This window comes from Nuphar pumila, chromosome 4 (assembly GCF_984573655.1).
Source record: "Nuphar pumila chromosome 4, dmNupPumi1.hap1.1, whole genome shotgun sequence".
NCBI classification, from domain to species: domain Eukaryota; kingdom Viridiplantae; phylum Streptophyta; class Magnoliopsida; order Nymphaeales; family Nymphaeaceae; genus Nuphar; species Nuphar pumila.
The window spans coordinates 145,848,497-145,859,395 of NC_143252.1; the positions used below are offsets into that span (position 1 = coordinate 145,848,497).

General features: G+C 39.4%; 1 protein-coding gene across 3 annotated transcripts in view; it reads left to right on the forward strand.

Moving 5' to 3' along the window:
* Positions 1-8,846, forward strand: part of LOC149841530 (copper-transporting ATPase PAA2, chloroplastic-like) — a 46,195-nt gene extending 37,349 nt beyond the window's left edge. The window contains exons 18-20 of one of the 3 annotated variants that reach the window (XR_016431450.1): positions 2,364-2,419; positions 7,905-8,106; positions 8,390-8,846. The gene's annotated coding sequence lies outside the window, so the exon portion shown is untranslated. The remainder of the gene's footprint in view (positions 1-2,363; positions 2,420-7,904; positions 8,107-8,389) is intronic. The other 2 variants (XR_016431449.1, XM_090003895.1) reach the window with 2 other exon arrangements.
* The last annotated feature ends 2,053 nt before the right edge of the window (positions 8,847-10,899 follow it).

The window sequence follows — 10,899 nt, forward strand, 5'->3', positions numbered from 1 at the left end:
GAAGGAGAACGACAGAGGGGTTTCCCCTCTGTTGTTGCCTCTTGTTGGTTGTCTAAACACGGGGGTCGCCGGCAACCTTACAATTGTTGGCGAGTTGCAGCAAAACAGGGACAGGGAGAACCCTGTCCCTGCATTTCAATAGAAGACGGAGAATGATTGAGGGGTTTTCCTCTGCTATTGCCGCCGTCAGTGACTGAAAATGAGGAGGTCCGACCACTGCCCTCGTCATTGCAGAAAAAAAAGAAGAAGAAGAAGAAGAAGAAGAAAAGGGGTTTTCCCCTGCTACCGCTGTTGGGTCGGCAGCCACTGACGATCAGCGAGTGCCGGCGGCGCTGCCCTGCTTGCAGGAAGCTGCAACAAGTCCGACGACAGTAGAAGTTGACTATTGCTCGTCGTGGTGACAAGCTCGGTCTGCAGTTTCTGCAGGCCGAGTCGGTCATCAGGCTAGACGTGAACCAGCCTGAGCTGGTCGACCAGACCAAGTAGGCTCAGTCTGGGCGTGTCCAGACCAAGCCAAACGAAAAGAAAAAAAAATGATGTGTGGATATGTGCGTTGTGACAGACCATAACGGTCTATACGGACCGAGTCGGGTCTGAAGTAGTTAGCAGACCGAGTCGGGTTTGTAATGGTGGACCGTTTCGGTCCAAACCAAGGGTGAACCCAATATGGGTCAGACCGACTAAGTATAGACCGAGACAAATCAGATGCGTGTGCGATTGATTTATCGAGTGCGGTGGGAAAAATTGAAGTAGCGAAGACTCGATTTTTCTATTACAAATTGGATTCGGGTTTGGATCTCAGTTTAGACTCAAAACTCAAATGGATTCGATTAGACGACCTGGTTTAGATCCAGACAAACCCTTTTCAAGCAGGGTTGGATCAAGAATACCGAATCCATGATCAAAATCATAGTTGAGTTGAGGACCTGAGTGGTCAAATTTTATTATGTGTGTGGATCTTAAAGTAACATGAAGTAAAGATGACATAGAGGTCATTGAAAGTGCAAAAAGACTATTTTGCCCTTGATATGCCTACAAAATATACAAGGCATAACTAAGTGCCCCGAAGTCAGATTCATGTGATTCTTGAATCCAGGGATTCTACTGCTTGGGTAGAATTTATTAGTAGGGGATGCGTGAACAAACTCTGAAAGAATGGAGTCAGAGTTTGACAATTAAGTTTAAGGGTGTTTTGGTAATTTTGATGATTCGAGATATTCGTTGTTTTCAGATCAAGGGTTGCAATTGGAATTTAAGCGTTTCAGGTAAGTGAACATTTGCAATTTCCTCCTTAGTTGATTAAAACACATGCTAATTAGTTTAGGCATCTTTATATATGATTCCATGTGCTTCAAGTATGCTAGTTTTGTTTATTGTAAAGAGACGTTTTGCATGCCTAGGAATCTATAAAGTTCAAGTGTGATGCTTAAACATGATCATGCATATTTTCTGAGTTATGAAATAAAAGTGACATGACATGATTGCATGTATGAGATTGATGCGTTATGTGAAAAATTGAGGGTAGAGTTCTAGAGTCTCAAGGTAGGTATTACCTTGGGAAATGTCACGCTTATGCCTTGAGAGGGGCATTGTAAGAGTCGTGAATTAATCTGTGGTGGGTCGTCATCCTTAGCAGTTCTGACATGTAAACTTGTGTTAAAAGTAATTAGTGGATATACATTGAGGATTGTATAACACACTAAATTCAAGATGTGAATGTTGAGTAAAAGTTGTCACTAGGATGATCACCCAGTGTATGATGGGAACTCTACTAGGAGGCATGGTCTAGGGTAATGTTGAGGTGTGTGCCTCGTGAGTAACCTGAAAATATCTCAGACGTTTCTAGGTAACCCTTAGGGGTTAAAACATTGCCCACTAGACACATATAGGACGTAGCATGAACCACAAAACCTTGGGGGCAGGTATAACTCCTTGAGACACCTTGGGGGCAGGTATAGCCACCCTGGCTCTTCGGCTAGCTACCGTTTGAGTCCCTTCGCTCCCGGCTTGCAACCGACGAGCTGTTGCAGCACCTGTGTCCGTAGTCTGGGCTGGTTTGGACTACGTTGTTTGTGAGTGGTTCATAAGTCTGGCCAACATTGTAGACTCTGAGTTGTCTACATGGGTTGCTACGCCCGAGGAGGCTATGTTCGGAATAGCCGATTAGAGTAGAAGAGTTGTTTGAAATGATAATAGAGATGCGGTAAATGGGGTAAAACTCATAACTAACATGTGTGCATAAGTAGCAAACTAAACTAAGACTAGGAGCTTAGAGCTCACTATAGTTGCAACGGTCGTGTCTATTTGTAAATGGAATCTTACTGGGTTGTAGACTCATCCCATTCTTTTGGTTGCAACTGTAGGTTCAGGGACTGCTGCCACCACTCACAGGACTTAGTACGACTCAGCCACATCAGAAGTATGATTTTTCTTTACTTTTTATTCTGCTTTTGTCTTTGGATGGTTATGATATTGTAAATAGATGTATGGACCTTCAAGTATTAAATAAAAGAAAAAAAAAACTGGCACGATTTTGAGCTGTTTTTGAGATTATTGAGTAATTTCTCTATGGGAACTAACGTCCACGAACCCGGGCTCGAGAGGCCTCGGATCGGGTCGTTACATTTGGTCTGGCTGAAACCCAAACTGAGTCCAGTCTTACACAAGACGATTCACTCTCTGTCTCGGTCTATAGTTAGACTGACTCGGTCTGGGGACACATTGCTCTATGTCTTGGCGTACTAATAAACTGACTCGGTCTAGGTGAAACCAAATCGAATCTGGTCAGGATTTTAGATGAGATAGAGAGCTCTAACTCTCTGTTTCAGTACACAGATAGACCGACTGAGTCTGGGTTCATCCAGACTGAGTCTGGTCAAATGTGGAGCGAGACAGAGAGAAATTGTTTTCTGTCTTGGTCTACTCACAAACCGACTTGATTTGTCTGGAACCAGACCGAGTCTGGTCAAGAGGGAGACGAGACAGAGAGCTAAACACTTTTTGTCCTGGCCTAGGTGAGTCAGGATCTGATCCAGTTTGGTCTGATGCTCCTGGGTTTTTCCTTCAGGAACAAGTAGACCGACTCGGTCTGGTGGGAACTAGTCCGAGTCTGACCAAAAGAGGGAACGTTGTCTCGGCTTGTTTTAAAAGGAACTTAGATGACTCGGTCTGGGTCTAAATCGAGTATGGTCAAGGGTTAAAAAAAAGGATTATAATATATATATATATATATATATATATATATATATATATATATATATATATATCAAGGAAAATCGAGATGATCATTGTCTTAGTTTTTTTATCATGAACTGAATCTGGGTTTGGATCTAGTGGAACCAAACCCTGAATGGATGAGGTTTGGTTCCAGTTGGACCAAACTCCATAATGGATCAGGTTTGAATCTAATTGGATTAAAACCAGAATGGATTAGGTTTGGGTCCAGTTTGAATCCAAATCCAAATTGGATTGGGTTTTGGCCCGTTTGGTACAAAACCCGATATGAACCAGGTCCAGATCAGTCGAACCAAAATTGGATCCAGTATAAGAAACATAGACTAGGTCTTCGTTTCAAGTCCAGTATGGACCCAAACAGATCAAACTAGATATGGACCCAGTCTGCCTAAATTTGAGAGAAACTGAACCCATTTAGGTTTAGTTGGGATTGGATCCAGACCTGGCTAGGTCTGGGTTATGTTTGATGTGAGGTTAGGGTTGAACCCAACCGAGGATGAGTTCCAAGAGTATATGATTAGTAAAAAGAAAAGAAATATGTATGAAAGAGTGAGCGTTAGGATTTGAACCCCCAATTTCTTATAAGGAAACTACCCCTAACCAGTAGGCCAACCAAGCTTAGTTTGTTAGAAGTAGCAAACTTATTATATATGTACCTGATCTAGGTATATGTATAGAATTCAGATATGATCCAAAATTGAAAAACAGACCTAGAAGGTCAGCTAGATCCATCGCAAGTGCTGTTATTCGAATCCAAACCAACTTGAGAGGTAAAATGACCATTTTACCCTTGTTCTACCTACATCGATAAAATGACACAGCTCTTCACTCTAAACTCATAATCGAGTGAGGTTTAGTGTGCTGGAACTGAGATGCAAAGAGGAATTTGCTTTTCCTATTCTCATGGTCAAACACACATGTGAAATGAGATCTAACAGATTATCTTCGAAAAGGGTAGTTTGATAATTTTGTAAATTTAAAAGAAATGTTGATCTTTAAAATGAGGCTTTATGTAATAAACAGATCTAACAACTACAGGGTGAGGTATTCATTCTTGCTTTCGAGGTAAGGGGACATTCACAATTGACTTCCTAGATAATAAAATACAATTTTTTTGTGTAAATGCATCTTGTTACAAATTGATGCTATGATTCCTTGTACTCTTGCAATATGTGTATGTTGATTTATGGACTTAAAGAGGCCTTCCGCCATTGGTATAAAAAGTTCAATCAGGTAATTATGAACTTTGAATTTATTGAAAACATTGTCAATCAGTGCATTTACATTAAGACTAGTGGGAGTAAGTTCATAATTTTTGTTTTATATGTTGATGACATTCTTCTTGCAACTAATGATTTGAGTCTATTACATGAGACAACATATTTTCTTTCCTTTCGTTTCGATATGAAGGACATGGGTGAGGCCACGTATGTCCTTGGAATCGAGATTCGTCGTGACAGAACTAAGGGTGTTCTTGGCCTCTCTCAGAAATCCTATATCCTTATGGTTCTTAAAAGATATGGGATGGGGAATTGTTCTCCTGGTTCGGCACCCATAGTGAAAGGGGATAAATTGAGCTTAAAGGACCATCCTCAAGATGATAATGAAAAGGCTCAAATGACAACTATCTCATATGCTTCAGCGGTTGGGAGTTTGCAGTACACGCAAACTTGCACATGACCTGATATAGCATTTGTTGTAGGAATGCTTTGTTAGATATCAGTCAAATCTAGGCATTGCACACTGGAAGGCAGCGAAGAAGGTCTTGTACTATTTACAAGGAACGAAGGACTATATGTTGACCTCCAGAAAAGTTCATCACCTAGAGGTCATTGGATACTCTAATGCGGACTTAGGAGGATGTCTCGACAGTAGAAAATCTACTACTGGATATATCTTTCTATTAGCAGGTGGTGTCGTCTTATGGAGAAGTGGAAAGCAGTCTACAGTTGTTGCTCTTACCATAAATGCGGAATTTATTGCTCTATACGAGACTTCGTCTCAGGCCATTTGGATAAGAAGCTTCGTTATGGGTCTTGGTATTGTGGACTCTATTAGCGACCACTAAAGATCTTTGTGATAATGAAGCAGTCGTGTCTTTTTCAAATAACAACAAGAGTTCAACCTCGTGTTGACACATGGAGTTAAAATATTTTGTTGTTAAAGAAATGATTGAGAATCATCTGATATGTACTGATACAATTGGTACGAAGAAAATGACTCTAGATCCCCTTACTAAAGGGTTAGCACCTGTATTTCGAACATGTAATGGGGATGGTTTTTTTTATTCTTTCTTATGTATGACAATGCATTATGTGATCACATTTGTGAAAATCAATTGATTCTCTATGGTTTTGTGTATTGTTGATTTTGCATAAATGATCTCTTATTTGGTTAGAGAGAATAGCAAAATAACAATATTAAAGGACCAATAAAATGAGTTATAGACCAACCTATTCATAAAGGTAATCTTAACGTGCTAAAGCACTGAAAATGAATTATATTGTAATACATGAAAATATGACATTTCATAAAGAGATGTCCATCTCCATGACTCATATGATTCATTCTTTTGATACAGGATAACATGTGAACCCACATGAAGAATTAAATCGAGATAACGGTATAAACCTCGATTTAGTACAATTTTAGTGTCAATGGGTCAAGTGGGAGAATGTTGAATATTTTGGGTCTGGGTCCAACCCATAAAGGTGACCCGGTTTGACACTGTTAGTGGGTAGTTAACAAAGGCTAGTGGGGTGGAAGTTACGTGAATGTGGAGAGACCGCATTCACGTGACCACCCATATCTCCTATTATAAAAGGAGGGGTTGGGCTGTATGTATGATGAGAGTTATTAGCCAAAAGCCATTCCTCTAGTCCTATTGCCCATATTTTGGTAATTCCCAGTGGGTTCAGGGTCCTGCTCACCATCGACCTAAGGCCTAGGCTCATTGTGGGCATCGATAGGCTGAAGAGAACACCGAGCACCCGCACGTCGCATCCATGGCATCTACTGGTACGTATTTGCATTCTGGTTTTGATTTTGCAAATACGCCAACATATTGTTCAGGAGAACATTGGTTTATTTTGGGGGGCAAACAGATATTGTGTAAATCATTCTGCATCAGTGGGTGGCTGGGTTTGATGCTGGCTTCTCTCCTTGTGTTATTTTGTTTCACAATGCTTGTTTTTTCTTTAGCTTTTCTAGTGGAAGCAGATCAGGTCATGCTGAAAATGAGCGTTTTTGCTCATACTGACATCGTGGCCATCCGATTTGCATTTTAAAAAGCTCAAAAGTCAACAAAACCACGTGGCATTCATCCAAAATGCAAATAGACGGCCACGATGTCAACATGAGCAAAAACGCTAATTTTCAGCATGACCTGATCTGCTTCCTTTTCTAGTTGTGAGATTTTAATTTCTAACAGGGTGTCCCTATTCTTGAAAAGAAAAAAATTCTCTATCTACTGAATTTTCTAACAGGGTATGTGGTTGTTGGAATGCATCCTTTATCTTGAATAGCGGCTTTTCAAAATTGGTTTCTCTTGGTTAAGGCTCTCTATTGGTTTCTACTTAACCAAAACAACTGCTTATCTTGAATAACAGTTTTTCAAGGGTGGGATGCATCGGCTGAATTCATGTATGTGGTTGTAGGGACCATGTTCATGGTTGGTTTCTCTTTCCTGCTAAAGGTGGAATAATATGATAGTGACATTTACTGGAGACTTGCTTTTCCTAATCTGAAATATGAAGTACTATCTTAGAAAAGATGATCATATGTTACTGGTCGGTTCTACTGCCGAATATAGCTTATTAATTTTCTTAACTGTGAAATTCTGCATGTCACTACCTTTACTCATCTAACAACTGGTTTTAGGAGTTATCTAGGTTGAGATGAGGCAATGCATTGTATGATTTTGTTTGTAGTGAAATGTCCCTGAGCACACAAAATAAACAAATTATGTTTTTAGGGTTTTTGCAAATTAGTCTGATGTATTTTTTGTCTGATTTTCTCTTGAATTATTTGTCATGGTGTTCTTCTGTATCTTTGTGCGGTTAGAGAACCTAGGATTCTTCTGTATTACTTGATCACTTCTCGTATCATACTTATTATGAACTGCTATAAAAAAAGAAAAAAAAATTAACTCCGCCATTGGCATGTCGACCAATGCACTCCCCAACCTGGAAAAAGAAGGGGAAACTATTGACCATATGGTTATGCATGCCATGGCTCTTCACTTAGTTCATTAAGATGTCATTTTTTATCTGCTTGAAGCAGTTTGTCCTAAAATGACATGATCTGTCTTGTAAGGAATGTATTTTTTAGTGAAATCATTGTCTGCTTGATCTTGTTGGATACAGATAGGTGAATGCCTGGACAAATAATATTTTCATAGGTAGTTCAGTTGTGCGTTTTGTTTATTGCCTCTTGTAAGCAGTATTCTGTCAACCAAAATAGAATACCATCATATCTGTTTTTTCCTTGTGGCTTGCTATCCAAGAAAGGGGGATAGCTTTCTTCATACTACTTAATTATGTTTCTACAGGTGCATCTGTTTGTCATAATCTTTTTTCCCTCTTTTCAATCTTATGATAGTTTGTTGCATTCAGATATTTTGATGCATTTACTTTGACTTGATTTGCATCTCTTTTTTGAGAGACTTGCAGAGGCATCTGCGGAGTCACTATATGAAGCAGTTTGTCCTAAAGTGACATGATTTGTAGAGCAATAATTCATGTTAGCGGGCTCACATATTTTAACAATCTCATAGAGCAATGATAATAGTTGGAGGAAGAGTAGGACAAATTATGTTCTAAACTCATATCTTCAACCTTTGATGTTATGGACTGGAACAACACTTGTCTGCAGGTAGGATACTGTGTTGACATTTGCATATTGTCTCTCAAGTTGTGCATTTGCAGTTAAAAGAAACGATGATTATTGGCTATTGATTATCTACTGTTGCCCAACCACTTGGTCATGCTTCATTTAAAATGGTCATGATTTGAAGTTTTAGGTTTATATATGATTGTTATTAGGTTATTTACTGCAGTTCATTTGCAGTAAAAAGATTTTTTTCCCTGACCTTGTTGTAATATACATAAATTATATATTGTCAGCTGGATGCTTATGTATCTTTTACTTAATGCAGCTTGATTCAACAAACACAGAAGTTTTTCATGGATACAAGTGTGGTTAGATGGCCTTTATGTAAACAAAACAAGCTGTCATTTTGAACTGTGTGTTTGTGTGTATGAATCTCTATGTATATGTGAGGTGCTTCTAAGGGTTGGGGTTGTAAGAAAGGGATAATTATTCATGGAGCTGCTGGGATTTTCAACTCAGAAATGGTTAACTGCTGGAGGTCTCAGAACAGTGTTGCTGACTCTTGCTGGTCCGGAGGTGTGGGCTAAATATTCCCTTTTCTTGGTTTATTTATTGGTAGTTGGTACAATGCAGGGGCTATTTGCTATATCAGTGGGTTTTTTCTGTGACAAAATACTTCTGTTGCTTTCTTTTACAGACATTCACAAATTTTCTGTAAAGTGTGATGATCCATGAAACAAGACCATTTGTCGTGAATAAATAGATCCAAACAAAGATCAAAGGCTATGAAGATTCATGCCTTTCTCAGATAGCTGCTCAGGCTTGTCTAAGTGCACTTAAAAAAAGATTAATCTTGTCAAATAAGCATCTTCCAAGTAATGCACTGGATCATTGTTATTGATAACCAACAATCCAAGATACAGTAGGGGCCATGTTCCATGCCTGAAGCAGCACCTATACCTGTAACAACAAAATTGTATGATACCACTTTTAGAGAAAATCATTAAACAATTAAAAAAATATGAAAATATTTTAAAATTTTAAATATCAGGTTGGTCCGACCCATGACCAGACTCACTTCGAGTTGGGTTGTTTAGGTTGGCCCGACCCATGACCAGACCCACCTTGAGTTGGGTTCAGCTTGGCCTGACCCATGACCAAACCTGACCAACCTCAAGTTGGGTTCAGGTTGGGTTGGGTGGGTTTAACCCATACCTGACCCACCTCGAGTTGGGTTCAGGTTGGCCCGACCCATGACCAGACCCGACCCACCTCCAGTTGGGTTCAGGTTGGGCTGGGTGGGTTTAACCTATACCCGACCCAAACTCAACCCATTTTAGAAGGTGGAGGGTAAGTTGGTCCTTTACTACAAATACAGTACCATTAATGTTTAAAAGGTTTTTCAAGTTCCAGTTTCCAAACAACTTCTCTATCGTACAGATGAACTTCTAAACTGTGTCATCCCCATAACTGATTTCTAAGGAAGTTCATCCACAACATGGAGCGTGAAACAGGCCCTAAGAAATGACGCACAAATAACTCTGAGCTTGGGGTCACAAGGATGCCCCAATCCCATTTTTTTATTTCCACCTATAAATCATCATATTAGCCTTGAAATTCTTGATGTTTGAAGGTTTCAAACCTCACCAACGGCTACATTCATGACTGTACAGTGATTGACCATGGTAAACCATGCTTAGCACCTTTCAATTCTCACACTAATTTAATAGATTGAAAAAGAACAAAAAATTACCATGCTATCCTTACAAAAATGGTGTGCTTCCATAAATTCTTATAGTTTTGACAAAATCTTTCGCATATCCAAAATTGCAGATTTTTTTACTTTTTAAAACATTTTTGTCTTTTGCACATGTGACAGTTCATAAGATATATAGGTATATTGTAGAAAGTTTGCAACCTTTCAATAAAAAGAAGATTCTATGAACATTCACAAATGTAATATGACCATCGCAAATGCAGAACGACCTTCATGAATATAACCAGCGAACTTCATTTTGAATAAATGATTGTATTGGTAAATAAATTTATTTTTGAATGAATGAAATGAATATATGTATGAGTAGATTCATTTTTTAATGAATGTATGAATGTAAATACACATTAGAGTGTGTAAAACCAAAGATGATTTTTTCACCTCAGAGTTGCGAACCTCAAGATATTTACATCTGAAGAAACCTTATCAATTGAACTAATTGACATATAAGAATGTGCGAACCTGAGGAGATTCGCAACTGAAGACTTAACATTTATCAATTTAACAACATTCAAACATTAGAGTGTGCGAATTGTGCCAAACTTTATTCGTCACCAGCCAAAAGCAACGCACGTGCGTGTGCGATGTGGTAAAGCCTACGATAACATACACATTGCTAAGTGGAAAGCTCATGCCTTGGCTATGGCATGCGATGGTGATACAAAACAATGCTATACTGCTCGTAAGCAACTCAACAAGCAAGCCTAAAGTATACATGCTACTTCTCAAGTGCATCTTCTCAGCTCCATGCTCCATGCCACAGGGGTCTCTTCGGCCACCTGCGGCCATATACCATGCTTTGTGGGTGCTATGCCACCTGCAGCCCATCTCAACTTTAAGCCCGCAAACAAAACACTTTCATGTAGAGTTCATGTGTTACGATCAAGTATTCTCCTATACAATCATATGTGGGTAACGCGTTCGTGAAGTCAGATCACAGAAATGAGCAACTTTATCTGAGGTGTCACGTCAGTGCCCACACGGGCCCGCTAGAACTTTGGGGCTGCACATCTCCTTGCACGTTGAGAATTATTGAGTCAAGATCGAAATATCGCTGACAC